This window comes from Otolemur garnettii, unplaced genomic scaffold (genome assembly GCF_000181295.1).
Source record: "Otolemur garnettii isolate 467f Iridium unplaced genomic scaffold, OtoGar3 scaffold00062, whole genome shotgun sequence".
In the NCBI taxonomy this organism is placed as follows: Eukaryota; Metazoa; Chordata; class Mammalia; order Primates; family Galagidae; genus Otolemur; species Otolemur garnettii.
Window position 1 is genome coordinate 5,351,932 of NW_003852457.1, and position 24,953 is coordinate 5,376,884.

Sequence of the window (24,953 nt, forward strand, 5' to 3'; positions counted from 1 at the left end):
TGATTTGTTACCCTAATAAAGTGCATCCTTGAATATATTGAATGGTAACTAAATGGTTGAGTGATAACATGCCCATAAAATTGAGATTAAACTTGATGGTATGTAAACACTGTTCTCTGCAGTTGCATGCTTGATCTATGAAATTAAGTTCTTTCTTTCTTTTTCTGTAAGGTAAACCTGATATATTTGTTACCTCCATGATAATTTTATGCGGGAAAATTCTACTCTATTGTTGTAAAAGACACTAGGCTGCCTTACATGAGTGAAATCATACAAAGAAACAAACAAAATATACGTTTATAAATTGAAAAAGCACAATTAATAATTCATGAATTAAAATAGAAATCATAATGGTAATTCAGAAGTGAATGATAATAAAAGCATTGCAATTAAAACTTGAGTAATGCAATTTAAAGGATACTTAGAAGGAAATACATTGCTTTAAATGTACTCATTGGGAAAAATTGAACTGTAAGAAGTCACATAAGTAACTCAAAAGCCGAAGGGGGGAAAAATATAGAATAAACTTAAAGAAATTAAAAATGATATGGCTAAAACAAAAAAGTGAATAAGTAGAAAATGAGGACACTGTAAAGATGTTTATAATGACACATTTCAAAACTATTAAGAATAGAGTATAAACGTCTTACCACAAGAAATAAGTAAGTGAGATGGTTCTGTTCATCAGTTAGATGTAAGCATTCCACAGTGTGTATCAAATCAGCACATTGCACCCCATAAATGCATTAATGTGCACAGTTATGATTTAATAAAGAAAAAATTAAAAAAATAAAAAAGATAAAAGGTAGTTTTTCAGAAACATTGATAAGATAGCTCTCTGATAACATTGCCCAAGGTAAGAGAGAAGAGACAATTGAGCCGTATGAAGAATGACAGGGAGACCTAACTGCAGCTTCAGAAGAAACTTTACTAATTATTAAACAGTGCTGCAAATAGTATTATGGCAATAATTTTAATAACTTAGGGGAAGTTCATATTTTCATAAAAATTAAAATGACCAAAATTGTCTCAACAGGAAAAATAGAAACTCTAAATTGATCACTTGGTAAATTAAGTTGCTGGTCAGAAATCTGCTCTGCCTATTGTCCCCCAGCAAAAATGCAAAAGCATGAGATAAGGTCAGAGGCAAATTTTGTCACACCTTCTAGGAATGGACAATTTCTATCTTATACAAGCTTTTATAGGAATTTTTTTTAAAAAGCAAAGTAGCTAATGGTATAGGGTTTAAAAAAAAAAACAACAAAGCAAAACCTTCTCTTTCTAAATGGACAAATTTGACTGTTACGTTAGCCCTGGACACCCAATAAACACGGAATGCCAGCTGTGTTCTGAGCAACACAACCTAAAGTTAGAAAAAAAAAGTTTCAACTTTGACCACATGCTGAGTGGCAGACATATAGGAGGTGACACAGAGGTAATGTGGTCCTGAGCACGAGCTTTGACAGGTAGCAGGGGAGCTTGACCCAATCTCACTTTCTTTTTTACAAAATGGGAATAAACATCAGTTCTTCCTTCACAAAATGGGAATAAACTGTCTCCGGCAGCTGTGGGAAGGATTAGCGATCATGTGTTTAAGGAACCAAGCACAGTGCCTGGGTCACCTGCTGGGACTTTAACACCTGGGATATTTGGAGTATTACCACTACTGCATGACACGGATTGGCAGCACCGCATGGTGTCAAATACCTGGGTCCCACCGACTTTACAAATTTACAACCCTAAACTCAACCTGTCCTACTCCCTGTTTAATTCTTTGAATTTGAGGCACTTTATAACCTTTAATGTGCATCTGAATTTTTACAGAGCCTTTAGAAAATACAGCTGATAGTATAACCTGAAGTCTGGTAAGGTTCAGTCTGGTGTAGCCACCAGACTTTAGGCTATACTACAAGTCTGCAGTGATCAAAACAGCATGGTACTGGCATAAAAACAGAAACACAAATCTATGGAATGGAAGAGAGACTCTAGAGAGGAAATCAGCCTCATATGGCCATTTTATCTTTGACAAAGCAAACAAAAGCATATACTGGGGAAAGAATCCCTATTCAATAAATTGTGCTAGGAGAACTGGTTAGCCACGTGTATAAAACCAATGTTGAACCCGCACCTCTCACCACTTGCAAAAGTTAACTCATGATGGATAAAAGATTCAAGTGTGAGACATGAAACTATTAAAACCCTAGATGAAAGTGTAGAAAAACTCTTTTATTTGCCTAAGGAAAGAAATCGTGACGAAGACTGCACTGGCAGTCACACCAACAACTAAAACAAATGATCAAGGTAAAACGTTTCTGCTCAGCTAAGAACATAATCAACAAAGAGACAAGCTGACAGAAGGCAAATAACCAGAACCCACAAAGAACTTCAAAGAAAAGAGCAAACAACCCCATTAAAAAGTGGGCAAAAGACGTGATGAGGAACTTTTCTCATGAGGACAGATGATTGGGCCAACAGACACATGAAAAAACGCTTGTCGTCCTTAACCATCAGAGAAACGCAAATTAAAACCACTTTGAGATATCACCTAACCCCAGTGAGAGTGGCCCACATCACAAACTCCCCAAACAACAGATGCTGGTGTGGGTACAGAGAGAAGGGAGGGCACATACACGGTCGGTGCCTGCAATCGACTTCAGCCTCTGTGGAAAGAAGTCTGCAGAGACTGATGGATGGCTCACTGGTGGATGATCACGGACAGTTTTGTGGTTGCCTCCTCTCTGCTTCATCTGTACTGAAATATTCATCTTTGACTGGCTTTTTCTCAATGCCTAATAATTGATGATTTTCAGATCTGTGTCTCTTACCAAATTGTGAGATCTTGAAAACAGAACCAATTGAGGTTTTCTTTCATTTCATTTTTTGTTTGCCTTTGTGTGTGTTATCAGTACCTTTCATCATCCAAGTTGTAGCACACAGCTCAAAGCTTGGCTTTCACCCTACTCCTTTGCCTTTGGGACTAGAAATGGGTAAGCAGGTTCTGGTCTGTTGCAGGTGCACTCCGTACCCCAGGGCCAGCCACCCCCTCCTCTGACTTCAGTTTCCCATTTAAGCAAAGGGTTTGGACCACTGTCCCCACATCCCCATATTCTCTAAGCTCCCTTATCTTTAAAGTCACAGGGGTCATACTCAGTCAAGGCAGAGGTTACTAAGAGAGAAGCATCAAAAACTACTTAGGGCAGTTGGCCTGACCTGCGTCAATCTGCTCCCAATTCACCATCAGCAGTTTTCTCCTCTGTGAGCAGATGTGTCGCTGCTCTGTGAGAAGCTGCTTCCTGACTGACTGGCAGGCTGCGATCTGTTGCTGAAATTCCTGTGGTGAAGATCACCCAGGATGCCAGGGAGCAACAATAAAGACGGTCTTTTCACTCCAACCCTTCATTTAGATCTGCCTTCTCTTTGTATTTCAGTTGGGTACAGCAGCATTGTGGGTACCTTGCTGAGGAGGTGTTTGGCAAATCATGAAAGGGCAAGGGCTCCCCAGAGATGATATTTTCCCTCTTATCAGAAGCTTTCGAAATAGCAGGAGAAGTGAGGAATTGGAATGGGCTTCCAATCAACTCCTCTCCTGCAGAGAGGAGGTGGGGGAACAGAATTCTCACCTTCAGGCTCCACAAGATTTTCAGTCTTGAGAGAGACAACTTCCTTTTCAAAGAAAACTGGACTTAGAAGTCACATTCTTCACAGAGCACCCCCCCCCCATCCCCAACAGCCAGGCTGTGCTGGCCCCATCTGTGTCCTGTAAGTCCCAGAGCTTGTTTCCATATGGCTCTTGTCCTACTAGACTGAAGTGTCCGTTTCTTCCCAGACTCAGACCCCCTTAAGCACTGTGCTGGGTAGTCTCTGTCACTTCTTCCAAAATGTCTCCATATACCCTAGTGTGGTTTTTCCTACAGAGTCATCTTGGGACAAGGTCCAGGAGGAGGCTACTTAGTTCATTTGGAAGGTGATCCCAGGAAGCCTTCCTTGAATGGGAAAGGCGAGAAAGTGACGGGAGAAAGGAGACCAGGAAGGCGTGTTAACGGCTGCAGACCTCTGCCCTAGGATGCTCTGGAGACACCTGCAGAATGGCCATCAGAAGTGACCCACTGAGTGTCACCTCAAAGCTGCAGCATTTGTCTGTGGATCCTCTGTCCTGTTGGTTGGGAGTTTGAGGGTATAAAATGCCCTACTCTTTTGGATGGCCCTGGCACAGGTATGCAGAATAGCTCATACGAGGTCTGCAGGAAAGTGGAGGTAGGAACTGTCCCCGCAGCACAAATGAACTTAGAAGTGGTCTGAGGCTATGTGGAGTGAGGTATGTGCCACAGCGTCCTCTACCTGGCGGTCTTCCTGGGACACTCACCTGTGTGGGTGGCGCCTAAGGCTCAGGCTAATCCTGATTGGCTACCCCAGGGCTCAGCCAACAGAGGCGCACACAGGGCAGCAGAGGGCGCCAGAGAGAGATGGCGGCTCCCGCTGAGCCTGATTACCTCTGGGCAGTGCAGCCTGCGGACTATGGTTCTTCCATCACGTCACTACACCTCCCAGGTCCCCTCCATACTGCTGTCTTCCTCTGGAATCTGATAACTTCTCCCTCCTTGCCCCATCTGGCCTACGAGAAGTGAAACCTTTACCAGCTCCAGGCTACCGCACTGCTCCCTATAGTTTTCCTAATCCCTGCCCACACCTCTATAAATAGAACCTTTATTTCTAGCTGGAAACAGTGGTGCGTCCTATTCTTCCTGTCAGGGCTGCAGCCCTGTTCTAGCCATCGGATCCAGCCCAGCAAACCCCTCACTATCTCTGGTTTCCCTGGCAGAGTTAGAGAAGAGTTCAGAGATGTTTCTCCCCATCTTCTCTGCTTCTTAATTCCTAGTTCCATGGCACCAGTGCAGTTTCTTTGCTAAATTTTCTACAATTTTCTCTGGATACTGTTCTCAATCCTTCATTCCCAAAAAGGTGGGCTCCAAAGTTAGCTTTCACTGACAATACACATAAACTTTGAAGTGGTTTCCGTTGCAGAGCCAAAAAACAACCTAGAGCTGAAAGGGAGACATTTTCCTTCTCCAGACTTCTCTGGCCTCCTCATTGCTGGGATTTTTCAAAGTGTTTTCCCTTTGAGTTCCAGCACTTGTGGGTCTGATTCTCATTATTACTGCTTATCCCAAGGGCTCAGTGCCCTCTGATTTTGTAAGAGGCTGTCAGCTGTCACTTGCTTGATTTTTTTCCTTGGGATGTCAGGGTCTCCACTCCCACCACTATACATGAAGCAACTATCAGTACATGATCCTACCAAAAGAGTTTCTCTCCATACAGCAAACCTCGGTGCCCTTTGTACACATATGAACATTTAGTGGTTTTTCTATCCCTGAACCCTCACCCTGGTGTCAAGGGCATTGTCAGACACTGTTGGTGTGGTTGTATGGAACTGAAGAAAGAGATTTCACTGCACACATAACTTTCACCAAAGGAGGAAGAATGCAGAGCTGGGACACCAAAAGGAGGTCTCAGGGCCAGCCCAAATCTTTCAAATAACCACAGCTGTAGTGAAGAATCCAGCCCGGCAAGAAAAAAGAAACAAGTTCTTGACATGTGTTGGGAAGATCATGAGATGGAGAAATTGATCATTCAGCGATAGTTGGGGAAATTTGTATATAACATAAGGAGGGGGTGGTGCCTATGGCTCAAGGAGTAGGGCGCTGGCCCCATAAATGGGGGGAGGTGGGTTCAAGCCCAGCCCTGGCAAAAACTGCAAAAAATGAAATAAGGAGGGGAAAGGTATGAGATTGATATATGGGCATCCATTATGTCCCTATGGCTACCATGCTAGGCATGCTAGGAACTGAACACAAGTCACCTCTAGTCTCACGTGGGACCCTCTCTGCATGTTATATTAATAGTATACTCATTATACTGACACATTAACTAAGCTTGACTCATGGGCTAAGTAACATGCTCAGGTTCACATCCAGGAATTGTCAGACCTGGAACACAGCACCAGGTGGCCCTGAAGGCTGCTTCTCATGCTGACAATACACCATCATACTGGAGTCCACAATTTGGGGAAAGAAGAGGAAAAGTTAACATGTAGGAACATGACCAAATAAGGAGTGGGCTGCACACAAGCAGCCCAGGAAGAAGCTCTGAGTTACTGATTATTAAACTTAATGTTGTAGCCCAAGGTGGGCTGATCTCTGTCCCCTCAAATGGTGTATAAAGGGCAAGCAGATTTGTGCTGGGAAATCACAATGATGTAAAATGAATGTTGTGGAATTGTACAGAAAAGCACATCACACTGGACCCAGAGTGGAGACAGGGGAAATCACCTCAATTCAGACCCCTGGGGACCAGAGAAACTACAGAAAGTCTGGTAGGGAGCCCTAAAAGCAGATGTATTGGTATCACGTGGGTCTGGGGTCCTCATACTGACCTCTGACTTCTAAGCCTATGTACCTGAGCACTGTGCTTCCCTGCCTTTGCTGGTTAAGGACTGTCTCCACTTGTCCCTGATGTGAGTGTCAGTCATTGGTTGTTCCATGGCTATGTCTGGGCTCCCTGAAAGCAGATCCTGATTAAAGACAGACAGGTAGTTGGGAACCAGGATCCAGGAGTAGAGATGGAGAAAACACAGGGAAAGAGAAGAAGAGTCCGTTACAAAACTGAGCAAGTTGGGAGAAAGTTGAAACCAAGATGCAATGTGGACATTAAGGAAAACTGGTTGTGCCATCCTGGAAGACTTGAGAAAACTGCAGAAAGCTTCTCTGAAGCAGCTGCTGGAAGTCAACAGGTGAGACATTTATTCATTGGCTCCTATGCCCCACTGGTCAGAACTTCCCCATGGACTGTTAACTCTCTCTCAGTTCTGGGTAGACATGTGTGAGCACTCAAGGGTTCCAACCTAGGGTCACAGAAGTTCAGGAGACAAGGCCAGAGGCACATGGCAGGTGCCTAAGGGGAAGTGCTGTCAAGTCACATGTGTATGAAGCTGACTGAAACCATGGCTGGAGGGGGAGATGAGGCTGAGGGGCTGTATCAAGGGTCCAAGGCCCCCTGGGACTTGGACCGAGGATATCTGGCCCGATCTGTCTACAATTCAGTTGTCTTTTCCCACCTTCCTTCCCTATGGTTGCTCCTGCTCCCAGTTTATGATTATTATTTGGTACTGCCGAAACTATTCTAACCCACCTGACCCCACCTGGAATTCATGCATCTGTTCCACCATTCAACAAATACATGGCAGCCACATCCTTTGAGCCAGGCATGGAATTAATATCTGGCCTGGTCTGTCTATAATTCAGTTCTCTTTTTTTACCTTCCTTCCCTATGGTTGCTGCTTTGAACCCCAGAACCTTGACCTGTGCTTAGAAGGAATTCCTCATGTTCACATCTGGCCCTATGAATCCACCCTTGGCCCCAGCCCCTTGGCTCTACTACCTATTTTACGGGGGATTCAGAACCTCTCAAGTTATTTTAAAACTTAATGTATGTTCTGTAAACTGGTGGTGTTTCCTAGAGTGAATTCCAAATAACAGTGACATGCACAGAAAAAAGAGAGAGGGGGTATCTCATGGTTTAGAAAGCTTAGGAGACACTAGTAACATCCCACTGATTACTTTGGGAAATGCTACTTATTGGACAATGCCCAGAACTCAATGCTCCTTTAAGAACCTATTATGAATTCAGATAAGGAAAATGGTCAAATATTATTCACTTAGAAGAAGTTTCTGGACGTCACTTACATAGAGCACAGGCATAAGACAACATGGATATGTAACGAATGTCTTGTATTAATTTCACAAATATTCACTTTCCACTTCCACACTGAAGGAGTGTGCTTCCCTGCTCTGTTGACATTGGGCCTTGGGCAATGGCATGGATGCAGAAGGGACTTTTCCACTTCTAAGCTTCTAAGTGGGGGCTTCCCATACAAGAGGTCGGTCTCTCTCTTCTCAGTCTCCAGGGTGGGCATGTCCTACAGAGGCACTGCTCCTTCAGCCTGGATCCCAGAACTAAGACATGCTGAACAGAGCCAAAGTCAAACCACAGCTTCTGACCGCTGATGTAATCCATAAGTAAGTGTCTGTGGTAGGCAGCTGAGATTTGAGGTTCTTTGTTCCTCAGCAAAGCTGTCTTAGCAGTGTGAACACCTCACCTTCTAACAACAAAAAGGCAGTGATGAGATTTTAAATCACATGCTAAAGAGTTTTTTTGGAATTCACTGGTCTTTAAGGGAAAATGATTCCTGAAGTTGAGATCCTAAATAATCAATCTTTTACCTGCAGAGGCAGAAATAAGATTGAGTGGCCACTTAGTTGGCAGAAAGCTCTATGTTACCCCATCTTACCTTCTTAACAAAACTTTTCAGGAATTGTTTTTATTCTTACTTAGAAAAGAAGAAACTGAGACTCAAAAAAAGCTGAACTGGCTTGTCCAAGTTCATACAAAGGATGACCAGGATTTGAAGCTGCTCTGGAATTCAGAGAAAATTTGTATTCTTTCCTTTGCATCATGCTAAAGTAACAAGCGTTAGCCACTGGGGATACTAAAAACGATTTCCTTTGAGGGGCCTATAATGAGCTACATTTGGTACAAAAGAAATTTCTCCCCTGACAACATTAAAATATTTCTCACAAAATAATTTAGTAAAAAGAGATATCCCACTCACAAAATTACTGAAAATATTTCACAACCAAAAATGAAAAAAAAAATCTTTTGGGATTCTAAAAAATAATAATAATAATCGAATACTTCCCCAGTGATGTAATGCTGAAGAAGAAATCTTTGAATTCTATCAGATGAGAAATGAAAGGAAGTGTCTCTGAGACTCTCAATAATCCTTGGAAACATCTACTCATGGAGACCAATTTTTGCTGACCAGTGCCAGCTTTGATTCTAGTCTTCAAAAAGACACCCTGCTGGCCATTGACATAAAGAGATCTTTGTCAACCAACAGAGGTTCATTGGAATACTTTCCTGGGCCAAACACCATGCTGGGCACAAAGGCAGAACAAACCAGCGCTTATGGTGCCAGTCACTTCACCTACGTCATTTGCTTTGATTCTTGTTAATACACTTTGACATCGTGTTAATCCCATTTCACCAAGCAACACATTATTATGACTTTCAGAGAATTTGAGTGACTTGATGAAGGCTAACTTGGGATTCTCATCTGAGTCAGAAGGGCACTATTCACTCCATTTACATATTCCATTTCTTATCTTCCTATGTGGGTGCCTCATTATAATAATATCAAAGACCACTCTGCAGAGAGGTGTTAACATAGCAGGCCTGAGACTACTGACTCATCCTTGGGAAGTCCTGTGGTCAGTGTTGCCCTTAGCTAGTGTCTGGGAACCTGGAAATAGGAAATGGTCCCACCATCCCATAACTGATAACGGCGACTCACTGTGCCTCAACTATCTGTGCAAACCAGTGTGGCTTACTCTGAACACCTACTTGCCTTCCAGGAGTCTGGAATGTGGTGTGCAGGTACCTACCTACTTGATCAGCTCCTAATAAGAACCCTGGAGACTTATTCTCCAACAAGCTCTCCTGGTAGACATTTGACACATCTCCTCACTCACTGCTGGAGGAATTGGGTGTGTTCTGTGACTCCACTGGTACAGGACCCTTGGAGTTTGCTCCTGATTTTCCAGACCACACCCATAGACCTTAAGACTTTGTTGATTTTTCTTTCTAGCTTCTCCTTGTGGTACAGCACAGCTTTAAGTGTGACTGTATACTAAGTCCTTTGAGTTCTAGAGTATCATTAAGACTAGGGGTGGCCTTGAGAATTCTCCAACAGTTACTTTTCTGCATTTTGGATAGCAATTGGTTATCTCAGCCCATGGCCTATCATACATTTGGAGGAAATTAAACTAGTTCCCATGAGATTCTGGGTTTGAAAACATTTGTTAGTACAAATGTGCTCTATCCTCCACTTCTGCTGGATAGGGACCAGCCAAAGGCATGGATGCTGCTCCCCATGTGAGCCTTACAGTGACTCTGTTTTCCAATGTGAGATCTCAGCTCCTCAGCCTACTTCAAAGCAAACTGCTGTGGCCTCTAAACACACAGGCTGTCTCTACCCTCCTCATTTAGCCTACGCCCTACCCTCATCCCAGAACATACTTCCATCTTCTCTGATTTAAGAATTCACTCACCTCCATGGCCGGTTGGAGGCCATGTTACTGTGGTGGATTAGCCAGTTCCATGAACTGAGGGGCTTAAACACAGTTCTAGAGTTCCTTAGCAGTTCTGGAGGCTAGAAGCTCAGAACAGGATGCCAACGAGATTGGCTTCTACTGAGGCCTCCCTTTCTGGCTTGCTGAAGGCTGCTTCTCATGTGTGCCCACCTGCCTTCGCTTTGTGGTGTGAGTATAGAAAGAAAGAACTCTGTCGTCCTTTCTTATAAGGGCACTAATCCCATCATGGGGGCTCATCCTCATAACTTCTTCTAAACCTAATTATTATCTACAGATCCCACCTCCAGATAGCATCACACTGGGGGATGAGGCTTCAACATACAAATTGGGAGGAGGGACACACTCTGTCCATAACACATAGGCAGTTCAGGGGGCACCTCTTCTCCTCTCTGAATTCACATGTCATCTCATTCACTCATTCAGTGGATCCTGAGTTTCCCCTACAAGCCAGACAATCTCCTGCACACTGGATGTTTGGCAGGAACAGGAGAGAAGCAGCCCTGCCTGCATGGGGCTGACAGCTCTGGAGTTTCTCATCAGGGCGGCCTTCCTCCTGCAATGCTCCTTTCTTTTTTTTAATCTTCCCTTTGCTGATTCTCCTTTGTATCCTTTGATCTCACTCCACTCTCAGTAAAAATCTGTGAGCACATACTCTTGTGTATATGTATTATTTATTTATAAATTATATTCATATGCTAATATATAATGTATAATATAAAATACATACTATACGAAAACATACAATTTTAAAGGCATGGATAAAAGATGGGAGAAGTGAGTTCTAAGTGATCTTCCTATGCTAAAATGGACCACCTGTATATGGTGGGAGCACAGCCTTCTTCAGAGACCTGTGGTCCATACTGAGGGATCCCACCTTTCCTGAGGACCTGAGACCAGGATGGCTCTAACTCATCCTTTTGAAATCGTCTGTTTAGCTATATATCTCCCCACCTGGAGGACAGCGTCTCATTCATCTCTATGTGCCTGGGGCTTGCCACAGTACCTGGCACCAAGTTGACTTTCCACAGACTTTCCTGGAAATAGACATAGAAATGAAGCATAGATGCTGCTGTTCCAATACTATGATCATAACTCTAGAACTGGGGGGGAGGATGAGTCTCTTCTTGGGCAGTCCTTTCTAGAGTTCTGAGGTTTAATTACACAAGATTCTGGGTCTGATGCTCACACACATTTGCTAGAAAACTCAACTTCATCAGTTCACCGAAAACCAATGAGGACTGAATCATGTGACCTGACAAGTGCCAAAGTTAAATTGTATTGAGGGCTTCAGGGCTTGCTAGGTGTCAATCGCCTTGCTAAGGGCATTATGATGTTTCTTTAATCTTGCCAACAACTTCTTGAGGTTTTTGTGTCCCCCTGTACAGCAAAGAGAACTTGGGCTTAGACACATCCAGCAATTTTCCCAGCATCACAGATCTAGAGATAGAATTAGGATGAGGATCCACAGACCACCTTTGTAATCACTATCCCAAACCAATTCACAAAGAGCTGCTGTATAAGCCCTGTGTTGATATTTTAAGTGACATTTGTAGAAGGAAGTCTTAACCTTGGTTATTTTTTAAGCAAATCTCCGTCACTGGATATTTTCACATCTGGAAGATAATGGGAGAATGGGGCTACTGAATGTTCTCATATGTGGTGTCAGGAAAGCACCCAGAGCTCAGGTGTTTGGTTTTGTGATTCCTTAGCTCACAGTGACCCAGTTTGTGAGAAGTAGAACAGGCCTTACACTGAGCCCCCCTGACTGCCATGCCATCCTTCTCAACTCCTGCAAAAAATTATATAATATTATCATTGCAGGTAAATGGTCCAAATTCTGTCCTAAAATTGCTCTGGAGGCCAGGCACCAGAAAGACACTAGTGCCTGTAGTTGACCTTTAAAAGCTAGTGTCCTCCAACTGTGACCCAATCAGCTACGATGAGTTTGGAACAGGGCTTAGAATTGTTATCTTTCCTCTGCCTTTCTTTCTCCCAGTCTTTATCGGTATTTTAGCAGAAGGCTGTTTTTCCTTCTGCACTTATTTATATTTAGCCCAAGCATCTTGTTAATTACAGAGCAGTTACAGGAGAATTAGGGACACTATATATAAATTTGCCATTTATGCAAATTGAAAAGAGAGAACAAAGAAAAATTAGCTTAATTAGTGTAATTGCCAAAAAAGCGGGAGGAAAGGGAAACACAGCTTTAATCAAAGAAGAAGCGAAGGAAGTCTCAAGGAAATGGTGACCCAAATCAGTACAGATTGGAGGGCTCTGACCTTTCACAATTTCAAGACCTTGCTGAGACACTGGGATGACATGAGGTCATGGAGGGGAGGGGCAGAGAGTTCTCAACCTAAAAACAATGTGTGGTTGCTCAAAAATAAAATCTGTGCACTTGCCAAGTCACATATGTGTGTGTGTGTGTGTGTGTGTGTGTACCAGAGGTGGGGTGGGAGCAAGAGAGTGGCAAATGATATTCCTTGTATAATTTGCACAGCAAACACATACTCAGCGCCTAACTGATGGAGACTATTTTGATGCTGGGATGCAAAGGTAAATGAAATGCTGTACCTGCCCCCAGTGGGGTGGGGAGATAGACAAATAAAGAGCAATAAAGAGATGCCACCTCAAGAGCAAGATAAAGAGACCTGAGGGATAAGATTGCCAGAGTTAGCAAATAAAAATACGGGGGTCCAGTTACATTTTAATTTTAGATAAGTAAAAACATATTTTAGCGTTAGTTCCCTATGTGGTATTTGGGGCAAACTTAACTTGTCATCTGAAATTTAAACTAACTAGGCCATCTTGTATTTTATTTGGCAACCGTCTCAAGAAAAGGCAGAGGAGAGTCCTCCAGGTGCCTCCCTAGAACCACGGAAAAATCCAAGGCTTCCCCTAAAAACAGAAAAGTATCTTGGTTCCAAGTGCAGATTCCTTTGGGCTTGTGTCCGATCAGTGGAGAGGTGGAAAGAGAAAGAGTCCTGAGAGAAAATGAAGCTGGGGCCTCAGGGGACCAGTGGAGAGGACCAAGGACTCTGAGGAATGGAGGGTTACACCGCCCCCCCTCCATATTTGCCCCAACTCCCTCAGTCTCTGGTAAAACTACTAGGTAGGAAGTGTCTCCTGATGAGGTGTCGTGTGTTCTATGGCAGTCACAGAGTGGGCAGAGTTCCGCATCTGGGCAGATGTACTGGGCTTTGTTCTAAAAGCTTTGCATATCTTAACTAATTAAACTCTCACAATAACCCCCATGAGGTGGATGACATAGTCCTCATTCCACCAATGAGAGGACAGGCTCAGAGAAGGCTGGTGACTCACGGCAAAGAGGCTGACAGGCGCTGGGGCTGGGTTTGAACCCCTGTGGTGGGCGGTGGAGCTGCACTGTCACCCCTAGGGTCTGCCCCTACCCCTGGGCTGGCCAGGCCAGCACCAAATAACCAACCGTAACTGACCAGGAAGCCATCACTCAGCAGTATGATGTTGCTCAAAATACGACAAAAACCAAGACAGCTCTTCCGGTCTCGATAAACATAATGTGAGGTAAGGGCTCGACTACAGCTTGGGCTTCACCCGAAAAGTGCAAACAGTATAATCTAATGATTTATAACCTTCTATTAATCTGAAAACAACAACAACAAAAGCCCAAGATACTTTATTGTGTCTGAAATATTTCGTGGAATAAAGGCAGGCAGACTGAGCTATGAACATCCATGTGCACATTTGCCAGGGTGGTTTAGAAAAAAGGAAGGGAACTCAGGGTTGGGTCTCTAACAGCCCAGTCAAGGCTGCACCCGTGAGGAGCTCATGCAGATTTCTCACTCTGGGCCTGTGATGACTGTAGTGGCTGTACCCAGCTATCCAGAAAGAGGAATACTAGGCCACAGCTAGGAGGGTGTCTTAACTCAAAAATGTATGAAAATAAATAATTATAGAGAGACAGCCTGAACCCACTTTGTGAGCTGGAACTCACCTGGTCATCCCATTCATGGCTCATTCCTTTTACATGCGGGACAGATAGCAGTTTTCCATCTCTGCCTTCATAAGCAACTGATAATGACTCCTTGCCAGCAATCAAATAAAAATCTTCACAAAGGTAGCTGGACCTATTTTTCCTTTTTTACATCTCTCATCCAGGTCTTCTGCTTCTGGTATAGTCTTTTCTCCTACCTGAGCCAAAATTGCCAACTTCATGCACCTGCTATCCTCTGTCACTACGCCATGGAGAAGACATCTGTGTGAGGTCACACCTTCAGAATTTCGTATTGCATTCAAGAATTGGCAAGAAGGACCATTCTGCAGAGACAAGTTCACTTTCTATGGTTAATATTCTGTCTTCTCCTTAGGAGGAGGAGTTGGTACTTTCCTGGAGTCTGTTGGGGAAACTTAAATAGGGAAAACACCCATGAAATTGAGGTAGGGTAACCCACGGGCTGGAGGACTGTGGCTTTTTGACATCTCAAGTCTGTTTGATCTGCCTTCCTCTTTTTGTTAGGGATTTCTTGGTTGTAAGAAATAGACACATAAATAGCCAACCCCCTCTGAAAAAATTGCAAAATGTTCAGTTTACACATACAGGCTGAATGTGCAGCTCAGCTTCAAGGGAATGGAAGAAAATTTTTGATTATTCTATTACTGTGGATCTTCATGGTGTGTTGTCCCTGGATTTCTTGGTTGAGGAATCAGAGGACAGAAACAGTCGCCCTGACTCTGACTCCTTGAGGCCTCATAGTGCAAGCATCCAACAGTCTCTAGCTTTATTGATGTATCCCACAGTTCAACTTATATATATGTATATATATTATGTGCATAATATATATGTGTATGTATATATGTATAGTATATGTATGTATATATGTATAATATATGTACATTATATATAATATAAATTAGTTTTTCATTTAAATTGCATACAAACTTTATGTCCACCTGTATATACATATATACATATACATATGTATATACATATGTGTGTGTGTGTGTGTGTGCACATACAAGACAGAATGACCATGTCAGTCTGCCTTGCTTTGTCTGGGGTCATTTTTCCACCTGAGTCCAACCAGCTCTAGCCAATTAAGAGTGGTTTCCAGAGCCAATGGGCAACCTGGACCAGACCTCAGGAAGTATATTCTCCAAAATGAGTGTACGTGGGGAAGAAACAGTTGGCTTTGCTACTGCAGTTCCTTTTCTTCTTTATACCCGTGGATAATATCTGTATAATGATCAAAACCTCTATAATATCCTTTTCCTTTTAAATAGGAAATTGGGTATCTCAAACCTGCTTCACCAATTTACCTTGCATTCTCCTTTGTTCCCTTTTCATTCTGATGACATTTCTGAAAGACTCCGAGGGTTTTATTTTGTTGGGAATGTTCCTCTCTGTTTTGATCTGTCCAATGACACCCTACATTTCCTTTTGTTTTTGTTTTGCTGATTTGCTGTCTCCCTTTGAGATGGAAGCCCTTGATAGAGTTCAGGTTTCCTCATATTTGCTCACTGGGGATTATAGCATGTGGCACTTCCCTCATCTGGGTAAGGGCTCAGTCTAGAGGACAAGGATGAATCTGTGCGGCCTCCCTGGTGTCATGAAGTACGGCACAAACAAACCCAACACCAAGTGCTGGAGGTTCCAAATCACAGGGTGATAAATGTCCATAGCAGAAAAATTGTGGGTTTAATATCTGAATAAATAATCATTAAACACTCTTGTCTTCTAATCATCATCATCAGCTATCTCTATTGTTGATTATAATATGTCATTTGCAATAATGATGGAAAGGGCTAGAACTAGCCGAACATCTAGGAAAGATGGGGAATCCAAAATAGGATTTGAGCTGTATAAAGTTTGGTAAAGTTTTATCCTTGGAAGGGAGTAGAGGTTGAGATTATTTTTATCATTATCATATAATTTACCATCCATAGTGTGACATATTAAGAGTTACATTGAGGAAAAGACTGGGTAAACCAAGTCTATTTTGGTTAATCCAGATGTATGGTCATCCCACATTTATCACCTTACTCTGGGATTGACACAAGGGTCACAAACTCTGCAATGTTTCCTAATGGCCCACAAATCAGACTTCTTGGCTTCACTGTCAGACACACCAAGGAGACCATAGGCTGAATGAAGGTGGGATGGAGCGGAAGAAGAAACTTATTTCCTAGCTAACACCATTCAGTCCTCTGCAAGGTAATAGCAGTACAGTTTGGTATAATGTAATTCTGTCACATCCACTGTCTTTCTGCTACTGCTGTGTTTATCATAATATTTTTCTGTCTGTTTTGTATACTACATTGGTATTTTAGAGCAGAAACTGTATCTTTTTATCTGTATAGATCAAAATTTTGATATTCTTGATGCAAAATATTTTTTTTCTTGGATACAAGCTGCTAAAGAAGATGTGTTTTGAGATTGATATGACTTCCCCTAGAGAAATAATTCCAGGATGGTGACAGGCATGTAAAGAGCTACCTGAAGTCAAGATGAAGGAGTTGGGGTGTTTGGACCAGAAAAGAGAATCAGTGGTGGGGAGTCACTGACTCCCAAAGTCCAAAGGGCTGGTGTCTTGAGATGTGAGACCTTGGCTGAGTGTCTCCAGTGGGCAGAACCAGGACAGTGGGCAGAATCAACAGAGAGTTAGTTTTGATGTTACATGTAAGTCACATATTTTATTTCCATATTAATAATCTTTCTTTAATGAATGTGTATTTGTAGATTTTGTTTTAAACCTGAGTCCTTCAGCCAGCAATGCTTGTCCTAATAGATACATTGGACAAATCATGGAACATGGTGAATCCATGCCAAGTGCCCAGTTATACTCTTTTATTCCTAAAAGTTTGTTTCCATTGGATTCAATTGCCCTGTGTCTAATCCCATTTCCATGAAAAGCTGTGATCCCTCTTGGGTTTTCTAATTGCATAGCATTGACTTGAGCACAGTGGGTGGGGATAGGATTGCTCAATATAAATCAGTTGACCATGCCCTTCAGGGGCTCCAATTCTAGTAAAGAAAAGACACAGGCAAAAGAGCATATGGGTGAGTTTGAGGATCTTTTGACTTCCAGTTCTATACCTCCCAGTTTTCATTAAGGAAGAGCCCTTGTCCTGGACTCTCAGTGGAGAGGTGACTTACAGGCCATCTAATGAGCTTGCCCAGAGCTTTCAAATCCTTTATCTCATTTAATAATCCCAAAGACATAGGACATGGGACCCCATTTTTCCTACTTTAGATGAGGCATTGAGGTTCAGAGGGGTCACACCAGCTGCACGGAGCTATACATCAAGGAAACCCTAGAGCTGATTCTTTAGGTCCAAAATCGTATAACATCCCCCTTCCCTATGCTGAATCTCAGCTTTGTTGTAGATGGTGCTTGGTTGGGGACAGTGAGTGGCATACCCTGCCCCACCAATAACTTGTAATTTAGAAAAGTAATGTTGATTTCTGGGGACTGAACAGCAAAACCACAAACCAAGTCATTGTGAGTACCAGTGCCAGCATGGGATAAAAGAGCTCTTCAAACAGGAGGCCAGGATGTAGGGACACGTAACATGTTTCCTGAGAGCTCACACACTTATTAAGGAAGGAAGGCAGGTATACAAATTACTATATAGCAGTAAATACTGGAGCATTTGGGGAGCTTCCTAAGTGAGAATGTGCCATGTAGGGTTCTAAAAATGCACTTACTGAAAGCCGATTTCTGTGTTATCTGGGCTGTAAGCAAAGCATAATGTGTCCCTCCAACTTATCCTCACCAGGCACTGGTTCATGACCACATCTCAGTACTACTCAAAAATAGATTATGGTTACAAAATAAGGTTTCTGAAAAGACATCCGGCTCTTCTAGTAGGATGAAACTTGCACAAGAAGAAAAAGAAGGGAGCTGGCTTTTTGGTGCAGACTCTAGTAAAAGGTACATCATGGCTGTATTATAATAATACTAAAGGGGATTGGTACTAATTAGCAGGTATGAGAGCTTACAAGACTTTTTGAACAGGAGGGTATGTGCTTCACATGTCAAAATTACTTCATTAGGAACAGCATGGTTGACAAGAAAAGGGAAGATAAGATCAGGATAGTTTATAATTTCTATGGCAAGGTGGGATAACAGAACCATTCCACTTATCTATTACTACAGAACAAATTACCATCAACATTAATGAGTTAATGAAACTATTTGTTTTTATCTTTCTTGATTCTGTGGATTGACTGGGCTCTGCTGGACGGTTCTTACTTGGGGTCTTCATCAGACAGTGGATCAGACAGTGGATGGAGCTGCAGTCATCTGAAGGCCTGACTGGGCTGGGTGCCCAGGATGGCTCATCTTTGTGCCTGCCAAGTGATGCTTCCTGGCAGCTGGGAGCTCAACTGTGACTCTCAACTGGAATGCCTATGAGCGGCTTCTCCCAGATGGTAGATGGGTTTGGAAAGGGAGTGTGCCTATAGCAGGAATTCCATGCAGAAGCTTTCCCAGAAGGTTGCTTTTCTAAAGGAAGAGGACCAGACTTCTGTGTGAGACAGAGGGCTGTGTGCTGAACATGCAAGGATGAAATGATATAGCCCATGTCTTTGGGAAGCTACAACTAATCAGGAGAGCAGATGTGTGATTACATACCTGGAATTAACCAAATGGAGTTCTCTGATAAACATCTCTCCAGGCCATATGGTGTCAGAAAATGAAAAAGTAGTTTAGAAGGGCAGGAAATCGGAATGGACTTCATAGAGGAGGTGATTGATTGGACAACAGCAGAAAGAAAGGGAGAAGTGGCTGTTTGCTCTGGACTCTGTGTGTGTGAGTGTGTGTGCGTGTGTGTGTCTATGAGTGTGTGTCACTAAGGCGAGGCATTTGCTAGTTTAAAAATGAATGAGAAAACAACACAGTGAAACAAAATAAATATTAATAGTATGATGCATTCTGATAGCTGCAAAAGACCCAATACAGCAGGAAAGCCACACGCTGGAACTATAACTGTACAGGATGTTAATGTGAATCATCTTAAAGGATTCCTGGAACAAGTAAACTTGAGACAAAGTTAAACATTTTAAGCACTTCTCGGATTTTACAATATGCTATTGTGTACTATGAATCTTAGCCAATTTGGTGGGGTGGTGGGTGGGCCAAAAGTATGAAGTATTTTCCAAATGTTTTTAAAAAGCAAACATGCTAGTAAGATTGGCATTGTCCAGATTGTAATTTGGGGAATCTTGGGTTAGAACCAAGAATACAGTATGGTAAACAAAAAGACTGTGTGAAAAGAAGAGGCTGACTAAAGAATCCTAGCCATTGCCTTCAGGACAACTTACAAGCATATATTAAATATCTACTATGTCCCAGGTTCCCAGGCACTCTTCAAGACACTGAGAATCTATCACTGAACAGACACAAGAAAGCACTATCTGTATGTGGATCACATTTTCCTGGTAGAGACAGACAATTGACAAGATAAAACAAAACAATATATAGTGTGTTCAATGGCAATAAGCACAAAGATAAAAAATAAAAAAGGGAAGAGTGAAAAGAGAGAAGAGATTTTACATCTGCTTCTCGGGGAGGCTTTTACTGAAAAGATTAAGAGATGACCAAAGAACTGGAGAGTGGAAGCCGGTCGTGAGACTCTCTAGGCAGGAGAGTGACCAAGTGGACTGATGCAAGGGACAGGTACTGGAAAAACATAGCTTCCCAGGATGGGCCATCTTTTATTCTAATTGCAGAGAATCTGTGAGATCCTAAGTTCTTTGGCTTTTACTTTGGGTTTGATGTGGGGCTATGAGAGGGTTTGTGGCACTGGAGTGATAAGATCAGCTTACTTGTGAAAGGACCTCTCTTACTGATTAAATAGAAGCGAGGACTAATTAGAAGGCTCACGCATTAACTTAGGTGAAATATATTGGTGTCTTGGACTAGAAAGGGAGCAGAGAGCTGGTGGGAATTGTTTGGATTCTGAATATACTTTAAAGGGTAAGCAGCTAAGATTTTCTAATGGATAGGTTGTGAAATATGAGAAAAATAGAAAAACAAAGGGTGACTCCAAGGCTCTTGAGTTAACAACAGGAAGGACAACGTTCCTTATGAGAGGGAGAAGATAAGAAGTTAGGGTTTAGACAAGTGGAGTTTGAGAAGCTGTAGATATTAAAGGTATTTAGGCAGGGACATTGTGTGTTTAGATTAGCACACAAGGAAAAATAAACAAGGCCAACTCTGGATGAATTATAGAAGTGTGTATCAGGAAGTGCTCAGGGGTAATAACAGGCATCTCATAGGCCAAAGCAAAAATTCAGAAAAGAGCTAATGAGAAGCTAGTATAGGCCAGTGGGTTGAAAACAGGCAAGTAGGTTTAGACTCAAAGTGGTCAGGGGCAAGAGCAGCCAAGGAGAAGAAATTAGTACATTTTCATGGATGGTCTGAAAATAGGTAAGAAGAGATAAGTCATAGCCTAGGATGCAGCATTGGTTTAATGGAACCAGGAATCTAGAAGATGGAACAGTTTAGCAAAAGAAGATACTGACTTCTATGAGAAACCTGCTGAATTTGAACCACCTTGGTGAATGACTGCTCTGTGGAGATGTCCAGGGACCAGTTAAGGTGGCAAAGACATATATTGCTTTCTAAATATTCTTGAGTTTTTTCTTCACATGTCCTAGTGTCCTTGTAGTTAATTAAGCAGGGTTATGTGACTATTATTTTCCTTTTGAGACATGGGTTCTCTCACTCTGTCTTCCAGGCTGGAGTGCAGTGACCTGATCATAGTTCTTTGTAGCTTTGAACTTCTGGGCTCAGCTTGCCAAGTAGCTGGGACTACAGCAGTATGCTGCCATAAGACTAGTTTTTGCTAGTGACCTTGAGGCAGAAATGATCTCTTCTTCCCTATTTTTGTCCCTTCTAGGCCAACGAATTTGAGAGTCATTGTACAATCCTCCAGCTCACAATTTTCTTGTCTAAACTCATGGGTCTCTAAGTGGCTGCATGGAATTCCTTCCAACAAGTGGTGTTGAATATGTACCATGTCCTTGAAAGACATATTTGATATATAAAATCCAGGAGATCTCAGGTCTGTTTGTTACTACAGCATAACCTATGCTGTTCTTACCAATATATTTGATGTATGTGCCTAAAACTCAGGAGAAAGGTGTGGGAATTTTGCCAGTATAAATATGGTAGTTAAGTCTGGGAAATGAATAAGATGACTTAGAAAGTGACTACATCGTGAGAACAAAAGATGCCAGAGTAAATAACTCCAAAGAACAGCAACATTTAAGGAGAAGAAAGATAAAGAGGATGAATGAAATCTGAAAGGGACATTCAGACATGTGGAAGAACTAAGAGTTGTGGAACCAAGACAGAAAAGAAATTTTTTTTAAAAGAGGGAGAGGTCAGCAGTGGGAAATGCCTTGGGATTTATTCCAATTCAATTCATTTCTGCTTTCTTTAATTTAGCAAACACAGACAGACTGCCTCTTATAGAACAGGCAAGTAGAACATAGGCTATAGAGCAAGCAGTGACTAGAACATGGGACATTGATGACTTTTTATTAGAGCTCTTTCTCAGACAGGACTGGGACAGGTGGGGAGTGAGTGGAAGGTTGAAGGTGGAGACCACCTGATGTGATTCATTGAGGCCTGTGGATGGTAAAGAGACAAGTAAGACAGTCGTTCCGAATGGGAAAGTTAAGAAAAGATTATATGCTATACCTTTACCACAGGTTACAGAGTATACATCTTTAAAGCAATCCAATGAAAAGACATTATTTTCAAATTTCTTCCTTTGAGGAAACACAGTGCAGTGATTAAACTCTGGGACTGACCGCCTGGTTCTACCATTTACTGGCTGCATGGCCTGGGACAAGTTCTGTAACCCCTTTTGCCCCAGCTTCATCATTTATGTGTTGGTAAAATACTTTTCTCATCTTTTGTTATGAGGATTGAATAGGGTGAACAACTGTCCTGGTTTGCCTAGGTCTGGTCTGCTAACTCTAGAACAATTGTAGGCAAACTGGTCCATGTAGAGCCTTCCTTGATTGAGTGGCTTTAAAACTGCTGAAAATAGGGCCTGGCAGTCAGAAAGCCTGATACAGAGGTAGCTGCTGCTTCTGCTCATCCTCCATGTGTCTCAATTTCTTCTTCTGTACATTGAAGATTAGAACTTACACAACAGAATTTTGTGAAGATTAAAGAGATGCAGCACGTTATGTGGGAAACAGCCACGTTGTGAACACTCAAGATTATTCATTACTGTGATGACGGTGATGATGAATACAGTGATAATGATGAAGAAGAAACAGATCAAAAAAAGTTAAATATACAACTAATTAGCCAAAGAAGTGGGGTATGAACCAAGTTGGTCTGACTCCAAGGCTCTTGATTTGTCTTTTGTGCCACACTGTAAGCAGGGAAGATTAAATGATGGTGGGGATTTGAGCCAAGCCATAGAGACTGAATTGAGACTGACATTCATTTATTTATTGACTTCATCAACAAATATTTATCAAACACTAGTCATGTGGCATATACTGCACAAGAAGAATAAAACAGACATGGAATTACAATCCAGCAGATTGTAGAAGCTGGGAGGGTAGGAAGCAGAAGGGTGCCCTAGAAAGAGAGAGATAAGCATGGTTTAATTCTATGTCCTACTTGCAAGATCAAAGTGAGTATTCACACCTGCAAAGACCCTTTGATAATTTAAGCCCACTCTGCAAATGTTGAGGGAAGAGTTGACATCTAATTAGAATTTCTTGTTTATTAGGTTTGAACCACGAAGGATGATTTTTCACACAGTCGTCAGGCCCTGTCTCTGTGGTCATGTCAGCCCCACCTTCATTACAGCCTGGCACTCACAGGTGATGTTCTAATTCCATGCCAACAGCTAATAACACACCCAGAGAGGCTGCTGATGAATAAACACTGCATCTATTTTCAGCGTCTTTGCCATGGATTTTGGCAGATCTTCACTCTGAGATTCAGGGGTAACCTCTCCGCTTTCCTTTAGAATAAAAGCCCTTCTGAAATGCTCCTTTAATAAATGTAAATAGACAACAGATCCACTGTGTGATTTGAAACTGATGAACAAGAGACATACAGTGAGCTCCCAATTAACAAAACCTTTGATAGCTCATAGGGCCTCATTTAGCAATGTCTCCCGGTCCATGGAGGCAGCTTCAAGCTGGCAGGAGAGGAGGAGTGGGAGGCTCCCTGAACACACACACAGATGCTGGGTCTGAAAGGTTGCTAGGAGGAGTTTATTTCCACAAAAACTCCTGGAAGGATCAATCTGATTCAGGTGAGCCAGAGAAATAAGAACAAACCAGGTGTGTCAACAATAAAAGGATGAACAGATGAACATCAGAATTCCTCAGTAGATGTGTGCCAGGAAACCGTGCTCATGCAGATTGTCCAGCATCCCGCCACCCTGTGGCCCGAGAATGACATGCACAGGTCATCACACCCGGTATACACTGAGATTGGGATGAGCGCAGCTCCTGGTGCAGGAGAACCTCTCACCCCACAGATAGAGTCCTTAAGATTTAGAATCTGAACGGCTTCCACCAGGGCCTGGGAAGAATCAAGGCCAAGATTTGCATTCCCAAGGTACCCAGGAGTGGAGTGACCTGAGATTCAAGTTTCACTTAGTGTTTTTAGGTATCGTGCAAACAATCCAAAGAAGTCCAGATTGGTTGAAAAATCTTAAGTGCAACAATAGGCCCAAGCATGGGGTCAGACCTCATCCACAAAATGAATGAGAGGGCAACTGGGGTGGCCACAAGGAGGGCTCTGGCTAGTTAGTTGCCCCAGTGACATTAAGGTATCTGGGCATGTTGAGGGAGGGAGTTGCACAGCACTGGGCTGTGGTCGTATGGTGGGGATGGAGGCGGGACAACACCAAGGAAAGAACAGTTCCAGTGATCATTCACTGTGTCAGGCTCTCAAGTGGGTAGTCACTTAATCATTTCATCACTTGGTCAGTCCACATACACATACACACAATCAGGTTCACATACACACAATCAGTCCTTCAATTCACTTACTTGGCCATGCATCCTCTCACCCACTCATTCATTTACTCATCTTTCAGTCAACAATTTAACGAGTAATGGATTGTCAGTCATGGCATCTTTTATGCACTCAATTAGGTCTTTGATTCAACCACTGATCTTTCACACACGTTCAGTCCCAGGTGGGCAACTGACTCTTTCACTCACTCAATTGTTCATCCAGTTAGTCCTTGCTTCTTCCAATCAATTGGTCAGTGTGTAATTAGTCATTGTACTCTATAATTTGTTCATTTATTCAAATATTTAAGGCTATTGCTAATTCATTTTTTATTTTGTTTATTTGTTCACTTATTTATCAGTCTTTCAGCCAGACAGTCAGGCAGTCAGTTACTCAGCCGTAGTGAACTTGTCCACCAGGCCTTGAGAGAACAGCTTCTAATCTACTCTTTTCTACAATTACTTTAATTTGCTTATAGCCTAAAAAGCTCAGACTATGCGATAAGGCTCTAACATAATTTTCTCTCTTTATGAAAACAAAATAATGGACCTCAGAACCTGATATAAGAAGTATCTGTACACAAAGAGCTTCATAAAATTCATGCCTCATGAGGCCTGAGCAGTGGGTGGTCAAGACTCCAAGTAGCCAGTGAAGGTGGTTACACAGAGGGTCTGGCCACCCAGAGACCACCCCATAAGCCTAATCTGGAGACTCATCCTAGAGTTTGTACTTAAACAATGTTTTTAAAAAGTATGTCTGTCCC